We start from the raw sequence: 21373 nt of genomic DNA, 5'->3' as shown, positions 1-21373 counted from the left end.
CAAGATCAAAATGTATTTTACCAGTCATCTTTTCAGAAATGTAGACAAACCAAAGACAATTGTTCTTGATTTGAAGTACACAGAACTTCTGAGCCTTGAGAATACAGTGAAGTGCTCTGTACCTCAGAGTTAGCAAAGGATTATGTTTAATAGATGGTATGAATCCTATAAACAAGTAAAGAAATACAGATTTTAGTCTAATCTCCTTATCTTCCATGAAACAACCTACAAGGAAATGTTTGCATATGCCTAGATGTTCTTTGGGTGTATAACTGAGTGTAATGAGGGGATAATTTGCTTTCAGCTACTTTCTCACTTAGGAGAAACTATATCTAAAATTCTGAATTCTGTGCCTCATTCCACTCAGACTTATACCATGCATGTATAGAACCAGAAAATCATAGAGCCATTTAGGCTGGAAAAGAGCCTTACGGTCATCAAGTCCAACCATCAGCTTGACCTACCAAGTCCCATCACTGAACCATGTTCCTTAGTGCCATATCTACACATCTCTTAAATACCTCCAGGGATGTTGGCTACATCTGATTACTCAAGTCAGTGTCATGCATTGGTAGGGCCCACACTTCAGATGTAAAGATGAGCTGATATTAATTGAATTACGGTAGTTTTATGACCTGCAAACTTCACGTATATATATGTGTATATATATATATATATATATATGTTCTTATTGACTTTGGACTTGTGTAGTGTGATTCCAATGTGAGCCTGGAAAACTTTCCTGGAATACTATCTGTGGGTGACTCACTTAAGCTGTCTGTCTGTAAATATCAATAATAGCATCCCTTATGGACAGAAAGGTAAATATTTGTTGCAGTAAATCACATGCTAATGGGATTCATGGCAAGCAAGTTCAATTTGCTGCTTTTGTGTTTCTGTTTACACATGTACACCCATTCATCCATACATTAGTTTTCTGAGCCTTGACTTTCAGTTGTTATGTTACACATGTAGTCAGCTATGGTATTATCCCATGAAACCCATGAGATCAGTGCTGTAGTTTCCTGATAGCAAAAGCAGAATAAATAGAAGAAGGTATACAGAAATTCAATTCAGTTGGCTGAACAGGAATCTATTGCTACTTGGGACACCCGGAGGAATATGCCTGACTTTTAGCTGCCGGTTCAGAACAGTAAGGGTAGGATTCCATTATCTTAATGTAGGTGAATAGTGTCATATAATACATTCAGGGGATACTATGAGACATGTACCTATTTAGGCTATCACGTGTGACTCAAGACTTTGATAAAACCTTCAGTTTCCTGGAGTGACCACTAGAGACCGTGTGGGACACCCCACAATGCCTAAAATAACATGTTCCTAGGACATGGGACAAATGAATTTTGCCTCAAGCTCAGAGAAAAATTCAGCTCACCCTTAATTAGTTACCTTAGGTAGAATTCAATTCTTAAACATAGGTCTTCAGTGTCGTGTTAGGTGCCTTAGAGTATGCCATCTGGCATTCAGCAGCTGCAGAACGGGAGGTGGGTTTCCCTTAAATTCTATGACATCTTTCAAATTCTGGATTTTATAGGAAAATGTGGCAGCCTGGCCAGCTGAAGTATGGACAGGATGCTTTAAGACATCTAGAATATCAGTCAATGCTTGTCAATCTTTAGGGAAATGAGGAAAATAAACCTGACATTTCTTTTCCATTAATTGATCCAAAGAATAAAATGCAAATTGATATCACTGTTAATGTTTCTCAGATACAAATAATTTTATTTGCTTTTGTGGCTGATATGACCCAGTATTACCCATATTCCTTTGTTCCACTTCTTTCTACTACTAGAACTACTTTGTTCTACTTCTTCCTACTTCAAAGCTAAATTTTGCTAAAATATATATAGTGATTTTCCAAAAAGTAGTTTTGGAAAATGAATAAGAACAAAGATTGCAAAATTTCTATTTTCTCTAGTATGTTAGCTTCTCAGCTATGGCATGGTTATCCCATAGCTAAGTTGTTAATTAACAAATGTTTTCTTGCAGCATAAAAACTTTGCTCACGTTGTAGGAATGTTTACCAGGATCATTTTCAATATAGTCTAATCTCATAGAGCAGCAAGGATGAAAGAGACTGGTTAGATAGTGAAAATATATCAGTTGAGAAGAGGTTTTTAGAAGGACAATGACAGAAAAAAATTTCTGTTGGTTTGAAGGAAGATGGATGATGCAGAAAAAAAAATTTAAATAAGCACTCATAATGCTCAAAGCTTGCACAAATCAGAGCTACCAGCCTTTTGAGGTTTGTATATTGCTTTTTGATTCCCCATAGGTCTTATCCTATGATGTATGAAAGTGCTATAGACTCTTTACTGTTTTAAAAGGCAAACACAAATCAATACCTTCCTCTTTAGCAAGCAGTAATGTTGGACAAGTCCTGTCTGCCCCCAGTTAGTGTATAATATTGCTTGTAGGCTGAAGATAAGATTGATTTACTTTCCCTTCAGATTTTCCTTACATATTTCCTGCTACAGTGCATTCATTCTTGAGAGAAAAGTAAATGAATTGCTGTTTTAGAGATGACACACGTATGGAGCAATATAAAAGCTGTTAGCAACCTTCTGGGAAAACAGGCAGATTATTTTCATAAGGCAGTCATCCGTCGCTGTTCCTGCCTTAGTAACCAAAGCCTTTTCTTCTGTTCAAAATGTAGTCACAAATAACAAGCATGGAACACACCTCAAGGTTACTGCTATGCTACTTATGGAAAGAAGGCCAGGCAGTGAGCTCACAAACTGAACCTCTTCATAGCCTCAAGTAGGAGTTTCGATGCAGCACATAGGAAACCAAACTACAATTGCGTATCAAAGCAAAGATTTATTTAACAAAACATGCAAGCAATTTGGGTATAATTATCCAGCTGATCATGCTATCAGTCAACAGTTTAATTGTTTCTGTCCTTGTTCTTTCTGTCCTTGGGGGAGAGAAAATCATCACATCTTTTTTGGAATCCTTTTCTTTGCTGAAACACAGGCAAATCTAATAATCCTGTGCTTCTAAATTTATGAACACTTTTGCATAGCTGAATGCACATGCTGATACCTTTGGTCATCCAATTGCAAGTTTCAATTTATAATTTTACCAAACATGATTAATCATGTGTAGCAATTTAATCACTATATTGTAACAACACACACACATACACACACACTTTATATCTTATGTCACATATAACTAATAAAGCAAAATTTAAAATACTTTCTCATAGTATATATGAGATAATTTTTCTATGAACTTTTTTTTAACAGAATTTCAAGGCCAAGGCACACAACTGATGCTAATTAAACCACAGCCAGGACCTATATTCTGATCTTTCATACTGCTTAATAGTTGGCTTGATCCCTAGCTCTAATTACTGTTCTTAAAGCAAAACTAGCATACATATAGGTTTAATTCATGACAAATGTTTGTGTAATCTAGTCTTAAAAGCCAAAGAGGATATGTTTTTTGTTTGTTTTTTTTTTGTTTGTTTGTTTTTACAAAAATATTATATATGGCCTCTCTTGAGGCAATCTATTTTAGAACCTCACTATTTTTACTATCAGAAAGGTTTTCCTAGCATCAGGACTGAATCTTCTTTCTGCAATTCAAATCCATTACCTGTTACCATGTATTGCAGTCTGTTCTTTGTAAGCATTGTTTTCTTCCATAGAAAATTATACCAAGAGTATGTTTCAAAGCTGATTTACTACAGTTAATGCTAACTGAATGAAATTTTAAAATTTTGTGAGAAATACTGCTCTTTGAGTATAGCAAAGACTGACAAATCTAAAGCACAAATTGAAATATGTAACCGCTACTTCTGCGTGTCTCTGGAAAAACTCTATAATTCCCTGTGTGCCTCCCCACAAACTCATCTAATTGTAGATGATATATGCTTTTGTCTTCATTTCTTTCCTCTGAAAATATACAAGGACAGCAGTCATCAACAGTGAGTTGTCCATAGGGCTGACTGAAAATCTTCCATCGAAGCTATAACAAAAAAGTCAGTATTTGTCAGAAAGTTATGTTTGTTCTACCACATTTTTTTTCTTGTGAGTGTTTCATTTTCTTAGCACTTTTGCTTTTGACTTCAAATGTATAATTTTCTAAAGGAAAGTTGTGTTTTTTTTTTTTTTAATCTATCAGAACTGCAAATGTTTATTTTAATTAATAATAATAATAAAATCCATGAATAATAATAATTTTTAGTATTTCCTTATTTTTAATCATAAATAAGGACAAGGTACAAAACATTATTTTCAATATTAAATATACTTACACATGTGTCTGTTTATATTTGAAGAACATTTAAGGAACAGTGAAAATCTGGGTAGCTATATATTGATTAAAAAAACCCTATCAAATATAGTCTCTTTCTGGAGATAAATTAGCTATATGTTAAAGTGACCCATAATAGAGAAATTACTGTGAGAATAAAGAATCCTATGAAAAGTTTCTAAGCATAAAATGCCTTAAATTAGTTCTCCCACAACTTATCTAGTAAACATACTTTGAAAGAGGTAAAAATGTTGTGTGTATCTTTTATTCCCCCCACCGTCTTCCATAAATTGTGGTAGGACATTGAACTAGTTGGATCCTTGTGGTGCAACTGTTATCCCTGTTACCCTTTTGTCTCTTTACTGAAATGTGATAGTCAAAAGACTGCAATAGTTGTAAAGCTACATTATGCCAGAATGCAAAACAGTATACTGGACCTTCCTAAGTAGAGAAAACCACCCAGGGGAGGAGGAGACAGTTTACCCTTTCCCAGTACCAGCCACTATGTTCTAGGGAAGTATTTTGCATCCCATCTATTCCCAGTCTAACAAGTGGTTTTGGTCAATGGCTTCCTGGACTGCAGGAAGTCGAAAGTCATAAATCTTTCCAACTTTGCAAGAGAGACTCCTTCTCTCTACACACTTAGTTTTTAATTCAGATCTGTGTTCCCAATGTCCTGTTCCTCCTTTGTCACAGATCATTATGTATGCTCCCTTTGATACTTGACCCTCCAAGACTTCCCTGAAGACATCAGATATCTCTTGTGAAGGTGCCATTTTCCTTTTTCCAGAGGGAAGAGCTGCTAGTGGAGAAAGCTGCTCTTATTTCCACCAGTTGTGGAAATATTATTTCCACACTTATTTCCTCCAGTCTGGTGAATGGAGAAAGAGTTAGTTAGCTGAAAAGAAATGTCAGTTCTTAAATTTCTTATATGTTACCTTGATCTGAGATCCTTTGCTAAACCTTGCTGTCTTTTTTCCCCTCTTCTCTGGCCCTGTACTTGTTGCTCAGTTTATGCCAGCGTGAGACACCACTGTGTTGGGAAAAGAAAGAAAGAAACAAACAGAAAACAAACAAACCACACCAACCAATCAACCAGCAGCCAAACAGTCCTTCTGTTCCTCTATCTCCATGTATATATTACTGACCTCTCCTTTCAGCTGGTGCATATACACATAGAGCTAGGAGAGAGAATTTCTATTCAGATCAGTTATATAAGGTGGGTATGGCACATCTTTTATTTCAATTGCAGTCTTGATTTATAACACTTTAAACTGAGTATCAGAATATGACATTGATAATTTAGGAGTTTTCAGGGAAATGGAGAAGAATAATTTCTCCTTCTTCTAGAAGCTCTAAATAGACTTAGACGAGAGCTTCAAGTGCGTATAACAATGACATTCATTTGTGAGGTTTCTAGTTTGAACATCAATTAAATGAACATCAATGGTCAGTAGAAAGCCCTTTTAACTTTGAAAGCAAATGAATCACTCTACAGAAAAATCTCCATCATTGCTCACTTTCTGTTGTAAATCCAGCTTTAGAGTTAATGTCCAAAATAGCATTCTCTAATGTTATATGTGTGAGTTAACACTCTAAGCTAGTGTAAAAATATTTGACTGTTGGTTAGAAATTAGTCTGTAGAAAATATCTGTGATGTCCCTATCTTGTTCCTCAAAGATATGTTGGAACTTCACTCTGTGCTGAAAGTAAATAATTAATTATTTGGAGAATTCACAACCATAAAGATAATTTAGATCCTTCCCGGGGAATGGTGTTCCTCCCCCTTCTCTTGCCTGTCTTCTCCCTTGTAAGTCATCTTTTCCTTCTTTTACATCTATTTTAGCCAAAATAACTTTCACGCCTAAGGACTGGTGAACTTCATGTAGTTGCAAGTTTTGAAGGTTTATCATTAAGGTCTGAAACAGATGTTCCTTCTTCTCTGTGAGATCTGCTATCATAGGCCTACATATGGTACACAGGAAAAAAAGCCAAACCTACAGAAGGTTCTCTTGACAATACTAACTGTAGCTAAACACTCCTTGATGCCACATACAAACAGATAAAAAATACGTTAGGTTAGAAAGCCAAAATCACAGTTAGAAATCTTAAAATGATTTAGATCAGAAAATAATTTTGGAAATAATGTGGTACAATGACATAGCAAAAAGGGAGCTAGTTAAAGCAGGCTCCTTAGGGCTCTGTTTAATTTGAGTATCTTCAAGGATGGAGACTTCAGAGGGTGTCTGCCCCTCATTGTGGATAATATTCTATCTAATACCTGATTTTAAGTGTTGCTACATGCACCTGTTGCCTATTAGCCTTTCACTTTGCACCTCCAAAAAAGATCTAGTTTATTTATTTATTTGTTTGTTTATTTGTTTATTTTGTAAGCTCCTGTTAGTTAATTGAAGACAACAGTAAGAACTTCCCCTTGGCTTTCTCTTCCTAAGACTGCAAAACAAACAAACAAAACAAAAAATGAAACAACACAATAACAACGACAAAAAATTCTCTCAGCCTCCCTCTATATGTCATCTGCTCCAACCACATAAGCATTTTGGTATCTTTCTATAGGACTAGCTCTAGCATGTGACTGTTTTTTTCCAGTACTTGCTACAGCATGTGAAAGTTGCTGGCTGGATGGTCACATTCAAAGAGTGGTGGTCAACAGCTAAATTTCCAAGTGGAGATCAGTGATGAGTGATGTACCCCAGGGCTCAGTATTGCAACCAGCACTGTTTAAAGTCTTTGTCTGTGACATGGACAATGAAATTGAGTGCACCATCAACAAATTTACTGATGACACCAAGCTGTGTGGTGCAGCTAACATGCTGGACCAAAGGGATGACATCCAGAGGAACCTGGGCAGGCTTGAGAGGTGGGCCTGTGCAAACCTCAAGAGGCTTAACAAGGCCAGGTGCAAGGTCCTGAATCTGGGCAGGGGCAATCCCAAGCATAAATACAGGCTGGGCAAAGAATGGATTGAAAGCAGCCCTGACGAGAAGGACCTGGGGGTGTTGGTTGATGGGAAGCTCAACATGAGATGACAATGTGTGTTTGCAGCACAGAAAGCCAACCGTATCCTTGGCTGCATCAAAGGAAATGTGGCCAGCAGGCTGACAGAGGTGGTTGTCCCCCTCTACTCTGCTCTCGTGAGTCCCCAGCTGGAGTACTGCTTTCAGCCTGGGGCCCGCAGCACAAGAAGGAGATGGCTCTATTAGAACAAATCCAGAGGAGGGCCACAAAGATGATCAAGGGGCTGGAGAACCTATCCTACGAAGGCAGGCTGAAAAAGTTGTTGTTGTTCATCCTGGAGAAGAGAAGGCTCTGGGGAGAACACATTGCGGCCTTCCAGTACCTAAACATGGACCACAAGAAAGCTGGAGAGGAACTATTTATCAGAGAGTGTAGTGAAAGAACAAAGAGTAATGGTTTAAAAATAGAAGAAAAGCAATTCATATTAGATATTAGAAATTCTTCACACAGAGGGTGGTGAGGCACAAGCAAAGGTTGCCCAGAGACGTTGAGGATGCCTCATCCCTGGAAGTGCTTGAGGCCTGATTGGATGGGGCTTTGAGCAACCTGGTTTAGTGGGAGGTGTTCCTGCCCATGACAGGGGTGTTGGAATTAGATAATCTTTCAGGTCCCTTCCAACCCAAACCTTTCTGTGATTCTCTGATTCCTGGGGAGTCCATGAGTGGACACAGTACTCCACATGGACTCTCAAAAGTGCTGAACCAAAGTCAAGAATAACTTTTTTGCTCTTTTTTGGATCCAGTTCTGCAAAGTTGTATTTGCTGGGACTGAACAACTACGTCTGCTGGCCATGCTAGCAATGCAGATATTGTCAGCTGAAGATTCAGTCACTGGTGAGGCAAACCTTATTTACATGATCATTTGTTTCACACTTATGAGACATCTAAAAATGTTCAAATGATAAATCTCTTTTATTATGAATCAGTGTTCTATCTTAAGCAGTTCTGTAGGAACACTGCTTCATTTATGTATTGCACAGTGAACAACAAGATAGGAAAATAGCAGGAAAAGAACGTGGCCTTATTCTTCCTGCATTTGATTGCTTTCCTGACAAACTAAATTCTTTCTCACCCTTGGCCACATGTCTTTATGTAATGCTTGCTAATCACTTAAAAGAAATTGTTCTCAAAGGGTTGTTAGGTATGCGTTTTCCATTTTTTTGTTTGATAATCTAAGTTTTGGTATGTAGGAGGGTTTAACGTTATCAGCAACACAAACCACTTTAAATATATAATTTCCTGAATTTTGTGTTTGGTGTATTTGCAGCTTTTCATCATTGTGTTCTCTCTCATATGTCTTGTTCTTTCTATTGCTTTCTATACACATACACATATACCCATGACATGCAGTTGAATTCAGGTGTCCAAGAGTGTCCCAGATTCAGATAATTAAAACATTTGAAAGAGTCATCATCATGAAGATGAAATATGCCTTCCTTTTTATTCAGTAAGAATAGCACATTTATCACTTAGAGAGTAAAATTTATTCAGATTTTAATAATTTTCTTTATTTACAAATGCTTGCGTTTATTACGGGATTCAGTAAGCAAATATACTGATGGTAATTAGCAACTTTAATTGTTTTTACAATCTTGGAATAAAATATATTTAAAATGAATCTGTTAAAACCTCACAAGTCAACAAGATGAAGAAAACTGACTATCAGTATAAGGTTGATGATACAATAGCCCTGGAAAAATGAATCATTTTCCATTCATTTTTAAAGGGTATTACAGTAAAATTGCAGTGCCAATGGAATGGAAATGCCTCTAAGTTCAAAAAGATTTGGAACAGAGGAGGGAAGATTGCTTTGAAGAAAATAAATAAATAAATAAATAAAAAGCTTCACAGAGCCATAAATAACCACAAGTGAGATACTCAGATATTGTTTCTTTGGCATTTGCTGTAATGATTTTACAGTGAATAATGAGTCTATTTATGTCATAGTGACCAGGCTCCTTGTTTGGTAGAGAAGTCTGTTTGCTGAAGGATCTTTGTTGATAGTAGGCTTATTTAGATAAGTTTGTATAAAATATCAAGATTAAAAAATATTTTTATTTCTCATTAAGAACAAACACAAAAAATGAACATTTCCCAGAAGGAAATTATATCCTTACAAAAAAATAAAATAAAAAAAAGCTTACACCACAAAAGAACAACCCGAAAAAAAACCACCTCAATTCTGTCAGAAGAAACAAAGTAATAGTTACAGCTGTTGCTTTGTTAGAAAACTCAGTGTTCTGCACACTGCAAAATTTAGATTTATGTCTTGTAGTGTTTTTATGAAAAACAAAGCATCAGCCATATAGCATGGAGCAGCTTCCCTATCATGGCAAGGGAAGAATAAAATCTTTATAGTTTTGAAAACCTGAAGAGCCTTACTTTAATATGTAGGCAGTGATTTTTGAAAAGCCACAGAGTACTATGAAAGGGCACATTTTATTCTTGAAATCGCTGTGCTAGCCACAGAATTTCTCAAACAACTAAGGGAACAGTCGAACAGTCTTCATAAAAGAGGAACATATTTAGTGAGCCTTCTCATCATACTGAAAGATCAGGTACAAGAAATAACACAGTCATGTGTCTTGGAAAGTTTCATCTTAGTGATGATGCAGATATGGTGTATTTGTTAGTTTTCTGACATTGGGTAGAGTCGTTCTCATGAATGAGCAGCATTCTGTACATTTGATCATGCATGTGCAACATGAAATGGAGCAGAAGGGGTAAGGTCTTGAGGCAAACCTGACCTTGCAGCAGTGTTTATAATAGAATTTTGTTTTAAAGAGTAGAACATACTCTGGCTATAATCTGTGTGGATCCCAGTATTTTATCAAATTAAAATTACCTGTGTAACCTGTCAGAGTTTTGTAGGAAGGGATTAGCTGATTTAAATGCAATGTTACAGATATCAAGGGTCTCCCTCTGAGCTTCTTGAGTTCCAAAGGTCTGCAGAATAAGCCTATAGACACTTCATGGACTTAAAAATTATGGATAATGACAAGAATTCTAAATATATATATATTTAGAAATAGCAGAGAGCTGAGGATTTAGTTCTCTTTTTTTTTTTTCCCCATAAATCTTCTATTTTCTTTCAGAAAAGAAAGTCAGAACAGTCAGGATCTAACACCTCTTATACAACTTAAGGGAAAAAAAAAAAAGAATAAACAGAAACACAAAAGCAAAGAGGACCATTGGGAGACTAGCTTTTTTTTCTGATGCCATTGACAAAGGATGATTTTCTTAGTCTCTACTCAGAGTAATGGTAACTATGAGATATTACACTCAGAAGCTAGTCAAAGTCAGAAACAGCTTTTATTGAGCACAGCTCCTTACATCTGGAAAAAAAAAAATCCTACATTTTCCAATCGATCTCTAAAATTTTTCAAGTAATTTTTGTCTCATTGTAGACAAAAAAGAAGCTAAGTACCTAACGATATTTTTGTTTGTTTGTTTGTTTTGTTTTTTAATTACTTATTCTCAGTTTGATATATTCTTTCCTCTTCTTTTTCATTTCATATTTATTAATCTAAAAGTAAACAAATTCTCTAGTAGTGCAGTTGTGGAAGCATCTATTCTGTTAAGGCCAAATACTGAATTCAGATGTGCATATCAAAGTCATTGAATGAGTACAATCTCCTCTGACATTCACAGCCACAGGCAGTTAGCCCTAGTTGTCAATTCCTTCACCACCATGGTTCACAAAAAAACATTTGGGCTTAGCTGTATTCAGTGTGTCATTCTATGAACTGACATATTAGAATGATGCCAGGAGAAAAGTTGGTTGTTTTTTTCAGTTCAAGATATCTTTTGCTATTACTATTTAAGCGAGTTTGGAAATACATTTTCTGTTCTGAGATGAAAAACATTCTGCTCTTTCCCCAGCACCTTGTTTTTCTTGCTCCCTCATTTTTTGATTTCTAGTCATCTTTAGTTGAACATGTTCAAATAGATATTGCTTATTTCCTTGAGTTCTATATCTTCCTAACATAAACATTTTGGAATATGATGCTTCCTTCTTTACATGTAGAGAATCCAGCCAATCGGGTCCTGAAATTTCCTGCATCTTGTGGACCTGCTGTAATACAAATCATACAGTTTACAATTCTTTTCCCAGAAGAACGGAAGCATAGTTTTTTGCAAACTGTCATGTAGTTCAGAGACATCCAAAATCTATTCTGTAAGCTAGGTCAGTATTGAGGTCTAGGTGAACAGTAGTGGCTTATTATATATTTATATATTCTTTTTAAGCATAGGTCATGTTATAGCTCACCTATTATATTCTGCATCACTCTCACCTGTATTTCTTCAAGTTTTCAAGTTCTACATCTTTATAATAATCTACTGACCAGAAGTTATAAACATTTGAAACTTACTGTATAATATTAGAATGCCATTATATTCCGTTATAATTATATTTTATTATTATAGTCATATATTCAAAAATGCTATTGACTTTCTTAGTGTTTCTCTGAACTATCTGGACAGCTTAAGTGACAAAACAATTATTATATCAACACTTTTTAGAAAGCTGTCATCTTTCATGTAGTGGACGACAGGTTGACCGTGAGCCAGCAGCGTGCCCTGGTGGCCAAGAAGGCCAATGGGATTAAATGGTGTGAATTAAAAGGAGTGTGGCCAGCAGGACAAGGGAGGTGATCTTCCCCCTCTGCTCTGCCATGGTCAGGCTTCACCTGGAGTACTGTGTCCAGTTCTGGGCTCCCCGGTACAAAAAAGACAGGGATCTCCTGGAAAGAGTCCAGCAGAGGGCCACAAAGATGATATGGGGCCTGGAGCACCTTCCCTATGAGGAAAGGCTGAGAGACCTGGGTCTGTTCAGCCTGGAGAAAAGAAGACTGAGAGGGGATCTTATTAATGTTTACAAATATCTTAAGTGTGGAAGACAGTGGGATTTGGCCAACCTCTTTTCAGTGGTTTGTGGGGACAGGACGAGGGGCAATGGCCACAAAATGGATCACAGGAAGTTCCGCACCAACACGCGAAGGAACTTCTTCACAGTGAGGGTGATGGAGCACTGGAACAGGCTGCCCAGGGAGGTTGTGGAGTCTCCTTCTCTGGAGATATTCAAGGCCCATCTGGATGCCTACCTGGGCAACCTGCTCTAGGAAACCTGCTTTGGCAGGGGGGTTGGAGCTGATGATCTCTTGAGGTCCCTTCCAACCCCTACAATTCTGTGATTCTGTGATTAACCTTCTCAATTCATTCAATTCATCTTATTCTTAGAGAATACTTATTGGTTTCTGCTAGAGTAGTTTTTAATCCATTAGCATATCTTCTAACATTTGTGCTTGAAAAAAAAAAAGCTACATCGAACATTGAAGATATCAAAATTACTTTAATTACAAAACTGTTATATTGGGTTTCTACTCTCAAGTTTCTATACATTCAACATTTGTTTTAGAAACTAAAATAATGCTAACTGGGTTTTGAAGACTTTGAGCTCTTAGAGGGAAGAACTTCAATAACAAAGTAAAAATTATCAGACCTTTTACATAGCCAAATATGGCTAAATGTGTTTTGAATTATTATTAAAACTGATCACTGAAGAAAAATATTTTTTGTCTTTTTATATTACATAGAGGGTTGAGATCTCAGTGCTGATCTAGTTTAACAGTCAGTGTCACAACAACCTAACTAAATATCATATTACAGCAAGATCATGTGTTTTTCAAAATCTCAAGCTGTCAACTTATTTGGCAAATTTACAGGATCTAAAAACAAACAAACAAACAAACAATCAAACAAACAAAAAACCCCTCAGTTGGTCAAGAGATTTACAAGTGCTAGACATATTGCAAAAAGACAGAGAAGACTCGGTGCTACTGAAAATAAATTTATCTTTTGGTTCTTCATAAGTTTCAAACTAAGTTTAAAATGCTTCATATCCTTACAGATGCTAAATAAATAAACAAGGGTTAGTCATACTGGCTGAAAAATCATTAGATTTCACATTTAGAGTATCTGGTACTTACTCTGTCTTCCTTCTGTTGCTTGAACCCTTGAGATATATTTGGTTTCCATTTTCAGATATGTCTGCAAATATGTGTCTGGAAAAATCTTGGCATTTTTACTTAAAATGAAAAGATATTTTCAGATACATTTTTATGCCTAAGAGCTGAGATGATGACTAACTTAAAAGTTATGAAGAACCTCTTGATAAAAACAGACCTTCTAGCAATATATATATCAACAGCTCAGCTTAGGATGTTCTGTCCAAAACATACATTTTTTAACATTAAGGTTTCACTACTGCCTCCAGTTCTGTAGAATTGTGCAAAAAGTTACTGACAGAGCCAGAACAAGCTGTACTATTTGCTATATATATTAAATCTAATTTCTACAAGATAACTCTAAATTGTAACCTTCAAGGACGGGGAATTGTCACAGGTGTGTTTCACCCTTAATTTTCTTACCAAAGTATAAGCCCACAGATATGTATCTCTGTTTCCTTAGGAATTTTATGGCTTGGAAACGGCTAGGAATCAGGTTGCACTTGCATAACCTCCTGTTTTGGCTTGACTTTTGTTGTTGTTGTTTTGGCCATATATAATCTCCACCAAGTTTCCCTAGTTCTCAGGGAGTTCTCTTGAGATAGAAAAACTTCTGCAGAGAGTTTCACTATATCTTGCTTGCTGTCTGATCTGTCTTATGGAACAGGTCATCTTGAATGCAATCACACAGCATATGCAGGACAACCTGGGGATAAGGCCCAGTCAGAACGTGTGCATGAAAGGCAAGTTCTGCTTGATCAACCTCATCTCCTTCTATGACCAGGTGACCCAACTGGTGGATGAAGGAAAGGCTGTTGACTTCAGCAAAGTCTTTGACAAGGTCTCTCACACTTTTCTCCTGCAGAAGCTGGCAGCCCATGGCTTGGGCAGGTACACTCTTTGCTGGGTTAAAAACTGTCTGTACAGCCAGGCCCAGAGAGTGGTGGTGAACGGAGTGAAATCCAGTGGTGACCTGTCAACAGTGGCGTTCCCCAGGGATCAGTGTTGGGGCCCATCCTCTTTAATATCTTTATTGATGATTTGGATGATGGTATTGAATGCACCTTCAGTAAGTTTGCAGATGACACCAAACTGGGGGGAAGTGTCAATCTGCCGAAGGGCAGGAAGGCCCTGAAAAGGGACTTGGACTGGTTGGATTGGTTGGCAGAGGCCAATGGGATGAGGTTCCACATGGCTAAGTGCCGGGTCCTGCACTTTGACCACAACAACCCCATAGAATGCTACAGGCTTGAGGGCGAGTGGCTGGAAAGCTGTGCAGAGGAAAAGGATCTGGGGGTGTTTGTCAAGGCTTGCTGGAACATGAGCCGGCAGTGTGCCCAGGTGGCCAAGGCCAACAACATCCTGGCTTGTATCAGGAATAGTGTAGCCAGCAGGACCAGTGAGGTGATCTGTACTCTGTACTCAGCTCTGGTGAGGCTGCACCTTGAGTACTGTGTTCAGTTTTGGGCCTCTCACTACAAGAAAGACATTGAGGCCCTGGAATGTGTCCAGAGAAGGGCTACGAAGCTGGTGAATGGTCTGGAACACAAGTCCTATGAGGAGCGGTTGAGGGAGCTGGGTTTGTTTTGTTTGGAGAAGAGAAGGCTCAAGGGAGACCTTACTGCTCCCTACAGCTACCTGAAAGGAAGTTGTGGAAAGCTGGAGGTTGGCCCCTTTTCACAGATAACTAGTGATAGGACTAGAGGGAATGGCCTCAATTTGTACCGGGAAAGTTCGGGTTGGAAATTGGGAGACATTTCTTCTCAGAAACAGTGGTCAGGCATTGGAATGGGTTGCCTAGGGAGGATGTGGCATCACCATCCCTGAGGATGTTTAAGGAAAAGTTAGGCATGTTACTTTGGAACATGGTTTAGTGGGTGATAGTGGTGGTAGAGGAATGGTTGGACCAGATGATCTTGAAGGTATTTTCCAACCTTAATGATTCTATTATTTTTTTTTAATTTTTTTTTTTTTTTGTAAACTGATTCTGAAAATTATACATGCATCTATGAGAGCAGCATCACAAAGACTAGAGTACAAAATTCACGTTTCACCTAAAAATAGCTATCAGTGATGTCAGGTAGTACTCAGCATGAGGAATGGGATTGAGAACTGACAGTAAGAAATTTTAAGCACCAAAACTGAAGCAGATTTACAACAGCTAGCTCTGGATGTACATCACATAAACATTTAGTTTCCTAATCTGAGATAGTTCAGTTTATCCTCTCTGCCACACTGTCAATGAATGCAATGGAAAGAGACACTACATAGTAATTTTTGAAATACTCCTTGATATTTCATCATATTCTAATAATGTATAACTGGAATAGTCAAAATACTTGTCTATTTCAAGTTGAGATAAGAAGAAAAATGTGGTTAGAACTGTAAAGTATAATTTCAAAGTCTTATTTTCCAGAGAGAACTTATACTCTAACACATTATGCAGAACAAACAAAGCTCTGAAACAAAATTATTACCCAGTTTCTGCCTAACTCTCCAAACACTTATGATAAACTGAATTTTATGTTTGTGTTTTTGTTTTCAAGTTGCATTGTTAGCTTATTTCCTTTACTAATCCAAACACTACTGAGTACAATGGATAGTTAGGCATTATCTGAATGCTTAACTTCCTTTTCAGAATGCTTTTAGGGAGCAAGATTTCACTGTTGTTGGTAAGGGCATCCTTAGGGCTAAAGCAAACAAAACAAGATCATCATAGTATCTTATTCTGTTTACCTAACTGTTAACACTTTTCATTTTTCAGTTTTATCTGATAATATTTTTTTGTACCTCCAAGGCAACATCAAATGATAAAGAGATAAAATGTTCCCAGGAAATTGGACTATCAAATTCCTTGCTTGATGGCAACAGAAAGAACTCATTCACTGAAGCATTTATTGATGTTTCATTAACTTGAAACAAATAATTAGAACAAAAAGTAAACTGTTAAGTATGATCTATATCACAGATCTGTTATTCTGAAGAAAGTATAATGCATGGCATTTCTGCTATAGAAAAAAAAAAAAGCTAAGAAAAATCTGGGAATAATGTTCATTCTGTTTTCTTTAACAGGGATGTGTAGAATATCACATCTGTGAGACTATTTTGAACTCACTTCCTATAACAATAAAATTCTGGATAAATAACTTTTAGGTTATTATTATGTCTACTACATTATTTTTGAGAAAAAATATATTTTAATGGTTATTTCTCTCTTTAGAATATATGGTTTCTTTTCATAGTTTTTACATTGAGAACTGTTATTAAAAATAAAAACTAACTAACTAAATAGAACTGCAGATCCTTTTACAGAACGCTGGTTTGATGGTTTCTGAAACCAAACAGGACCATTATGAGAAACTAGCCTGATTTCCACATAGACGCATAGCATTTCTCCAGGCAAACCCTTTGTTATAAATGTCCTGTTTCCCAGAATCACACTGCTAGACACCATACTGTGCATAGATAGAAGTAGATTCCTGATCTACTTAAGGTAAGGGGTAGGGAACTATCTGTACCACCCAGGAGTGAAATTTCGGTGCAGTTTTACTTACATGTTTAGACACATGTGAGAGCTGCCACAGAAACCAACCACAGCCCACTTAGATCCTTCTCCAGGGCTGCTGGAGATTTCAGGATCTTCTTCAGACAAAGCCAAGCAGGCACCTGAACCCCTATCTACCTTCTACCTTGAGTACTATAGTCATAAAGCTTAATCAAAAAATATCAGCTGTCTTCCATGCTGCCCACCTCAGACATATAAAATAAAAATAGAGCATTTAAGTACTTTTCATGATTTCTGCTGTGGAGACCAGGCACATTGTACTGCAAGTACAAGCTATACCGTCATTTTTTCTTATTGAATTGTGTTTAAAACCTTGTGTTTAAAACTTAGCAGGCCTTTTCTAGGGTCTGGGTAATGACTGGGGTGAGTGATAAATATGAACTTTAATAACTACTAACACTAACACTGCTGTTTGTTATCTCTAGCTGCAGACTACAGCTGTGTATTAGTAGACCATGGTCTGCAGGCTACAGCTGTGTTATTCTGCAGAGTGACTAACCTCAATCAAGTTAGAAAAACTTGGTAGGAATTAACAACAGTATTTATACAACAGAAGCTAACTCCTTGGTGGAGATGTAACTTAAACTAGCAGATGGTTAACTTCATCTCTCATTCAGTGAAATTGAAGTATTTCATTAACTTTAATACAAAGTAAATTGGGCTGCTGTCAAGTAAAAAGCAAAATCTCTAGCTAACAGCAGAGCCTCAGAAAAAAGACACGCAGAATACCTGTCCTCAAACCTCTTAATACCATCTTATATGTATCCTCTTAGTGTGTGACAGAAAATAAATACAGCAATAAGATCTCATCACCTCATGGGGATTCCCTTCTTCTCCATGGAACAGTGCCGATGGTTTCAGTCAAAGTAGACAAGTTTTCATTTACTGTAACTTTCCTGCAGCAGACTGGCTGATATGGGATCTCTTAGTTTTAGAAGGAGACACATAGGGAAAAAAAAAAATATATATATATATATATATTTCATAAGAAAAGAGAAGAAAAAATACTTTTTTTTTCCCATTCTGACTTCAAAGAAGATAGGCAAAAGCATACTGATTTTTAAAGACTAAAAGCATATTTTTTTCAATAGTAAATGCAATAGTTTTTACCTCTAGAAAGAGCTTTCAAAAGAAATGGAGCTAGCAGTACTGGAGCTGTAGATTTATGCTTTGTTTAGATAGGCATGATTTTTGGCAGACACATAGATGCTAATGCCATCTGGAGATTTTGAATATTACTTAAACATTCAAAAATGATTAAAAAGTCTTTTTAAATAGAAACATGAAATTAAATTCTCAGAATTAAGATTCAAAATGTATTAATACTCCATGTGCCAAATTCACCAGTGGGATAAACAGTCTTAATGCCATCATTACTTACATTTAGTGGTTGTATTCTGAGCCTTAGTGATGCATTGAACTTTATCAAATTATACTTACTAACTTCAGGTTTTAATTCTCATATTTATTTCTCAGGTGGAAAGAGTGAAATTCACTACTGGGAACAGACTTAGCAAAAAGTCTATGCACTTAAGTCCTCTAAATTTCCAGGCAAAGTAATCAGGCAGACCGAACTTTACTTACTACTACTACTACTAATAAATAAAAATGTACTTACCAGCTCTGAACAAGTGGAAAAGAGACAGAGAAGAAAACAAAGAGTATCTCTGGGTATTTTCATATTCTGATCAAATAATTTTGTTTAATTTCTTAGTGTGTTGCAGAAGATAGGAAGATCTGTGTTGTGTGCACTGCATGATGCAAAAGCATTTTCCTTGATTATATTTGTTAGCTTATCCATCTTCCAATGAGTCTCCTTTAGGGAATAAAAAGATTAGAGAAGATTTGCAAGTCAAATGATAACTTTATTCATATGTAAAGTTAGCAAAAATGTCAATAAAAATAAGCATTAAAGTACATAAATACATTTGAAAGTAGCAAAACAGAATATGCGCTGTCATTTTTATATAGTCAGTGCGATATACATGAACAATCAATTCAAGTAGTCCTGTTAATATTAAATAGTTCATTAGTCCCCACTGAAATTATCAAGACTGATTCTTGGAGTAAATAATAATAATAGTAATAATAATATATTAATAATTATTTTAAGAATTACCTTTAAAACACTCTGGTTTGTGCGTGCTCATACTAGGTTCACATAACTAAACAATTTAGTGAATGTAAAATTTTACTGATTATATTTTACATTATCTGATGCCTCTTTTTTTTTTCCTTAGCTAAATTTCAAATACAGTGTTATTATTATTGTTTTTAATATGATGTTTCATCACTAAAAGAAACACACATACAGAAAATCATTAAACAAATCACAGACAACATTTTCCTTGGGGAACGTGCATTGAAAACGATTTACCCAGCAGATTAATGCTGTCAGTAGTTACTATTGTGTTTTACCATAGTCACTAGTGACAATTACTAAACTTGTTGTGCAGGGAAGATGAACCGTTTATCTTATGTTCATACACACAGTTGTTCTCTCTGTATTAGTTGACACTTGACACCTGACAACAACCTGCACTTCCTTAACACTACATATAAAAGCTATGCATATGAAGGGATAATCATTATTCTTTTCACAGTCTTATTTCCTTTTATCTGCTGTATTTATTTAATTCCTTATTTATTTGCTATACATTTACCTATATACTACCTTATATATTATGTATATTACCTTATATGTTATATATATATTACCTTATATATATATTCCCTTACATATATATTCCCTTATATATATTTACCTTTATTTATTTATCAATTTACTTTCTTCTGAAGTAACTATGAAGTAAAGCACTATTCACACAATAGTTCACACAATTCTTTCTTGCTCTATTTGGTTCTGGTGTTTGGGGTTGAAGAGTTCTCCCATGTATATTTAGATACCACTATGTAGTAGCAAATGAAACAAGGACTATATAAATAAAATAATTTGAATAAATACTGTATAAAAATATGGAAATAAATTGAGTAACTAATCATTGACCTTCCTATTTTTATTTCGATCTTTTCATTGAAAACCAATTAATGCCCGTAAAGATTAATCAGCTCAATTATTTCGTTAAAAACATTAAAACATTAAAACATTAAAAACAAATTAAAAAAAAAGTTCTGTACTTCAAATACAGCAGTACCACTGACTCATCCAAATTTATTATGCTCTTCTTCATGACGATGTGTTTTGTCATTAAAAGAAAAACAGCACTGTATGTAATAACAAAAAGATGACTCAGCTGGAATATGCAAATCTATTTCTTACTTACGAAGTTTTCCTCAAACTCATAGTCACTATTAAAAGAGAACATTAGGTGTTGCCACAAAGACTTAAGTACTTATTGCCTTTCCAATATCTATTACAGAAATGAAATTTTATTTAAAATTTTTCTCCTTCTTTAACAATTGACATAATTATCATGAGTTTTCAAAAAACAAAACAAAATAAACAAAAAAACCACTTTTGCAGTTTCCATGCTATGTCTAAATTTTGAATAAAGTATCATAACTGTAATCTCTTTTATATTATCTCTATACTGCAAATTCAAAAATGCTTTGCTATATTGTGTTATAGACAATACTACCAACATATGTATCAAGATGTCATTTTTAAGAAACATAAAATTATACGTTTTACTTTCATGTCTATTAACAATAATGGAAACTTTTTGATCCTTTTGTAGTCCAGGAACATTACCTTGTTATTGTTAAAGTGAATGAAGAACTACCATAATCTGCAGGTTTTATTTCTTTGGAGATAAATCTCTAGTTCATTATCTCATATCAATAATTTTCATGTGATGCAATAACATTAGTTCAGTGGTAGTTCTGTGTTGCAATCAGTTCTGATTGGATCCAGTTGCCAAGTTCATTATTTTTCAGTTAAAATTCCTTGGAATACTGATGAGGAATAGATAATTTTAGAGAGAAGTCTTTGGAAATTTGTCAAAATTAAAATGGAAGTACATTTAGTTATGAATCTCTAAAGTTTTTCTTGAGTATCATCTGTAAATAAAAAGCACACATAAAGTGTACTATTTTGAAAATAGTCCTTACTTAACTTACGTAAAAGACTTTGTTGTTATTGTCTCTCAAAAGATTGTTTTTATTCAGAAAAAAATCTGCTTTTCAGGGTGAAATGAACCAAAAAAAAAAAAAAAGTCTCTACTTCTGCTGTTTGATAAGTTTTTCCTAGGACTGAATCTTCAAGAAGTCTGAGAAGGTTTTGTAGTTTTACAGGTGTCTGATTTTTGTGTGGGCTCATCACTCTTTCAAAATAATTTGAGCAGAACTTAAAACTGCAAAGTCTTTTGTTCCTGAAACTTTTTTGTTCCTGAAACTCCCTAGTAAGGACAAAAATTACAGAAGAGGTCAATTTATGATGTTTTTATGCTTCTCTAACTAAGGTTAGCTTCATGAACCAAAATAACCTATGAAGACTGAAAAAATGTTGGGATAGTGCA

The 21373-nt window shown here is 35.7% G+C and overlaps 1 long non-coding RNA gene across 1 annotated transcript; it reads right to left on the bottom strand.

Annotated features, from left to right (window-relative positions):
* Positions 1 to 2361: 2361 nt before the first annotated feature.
* LOC125180005 (uncharacterized) lies at positions 2362 to 17820 on the bottom strand. The gene is made up of 3 exons (XR_007158210.2): positions 17709 to 17820; positions 5223 to 5317; positions 2362 to 3996 (listed from the first exon to the last, which is right to left on the bottom strand). It is a non-coding gene; the product is annotated as an uncharacterized lncRNA (long non-coding RNA).
* Between the last annotated feature and the right edge of the window lie 3553 nt (positions 17821 to 21373).

Source organism: Anser cygnoides, chromosome 1, assembly GCF_040182565.1.
Source record: "Anser cygnoides isolate HZ-2024a breed goose chromosome 1, Taihu_goose_T2T_genome, whole genome shotgun sequence".
Classification (NCBI taxonomy): Eukaryota; Metazoa; Chordata; class Aves; order Anseriformes; family Anatidae; genus Anser; species Anser cygnoides.
Note: the sequence above shows the minus strand (reverse complement) of the source record. Positions and strands in the feature narration are given on the sequence as shown.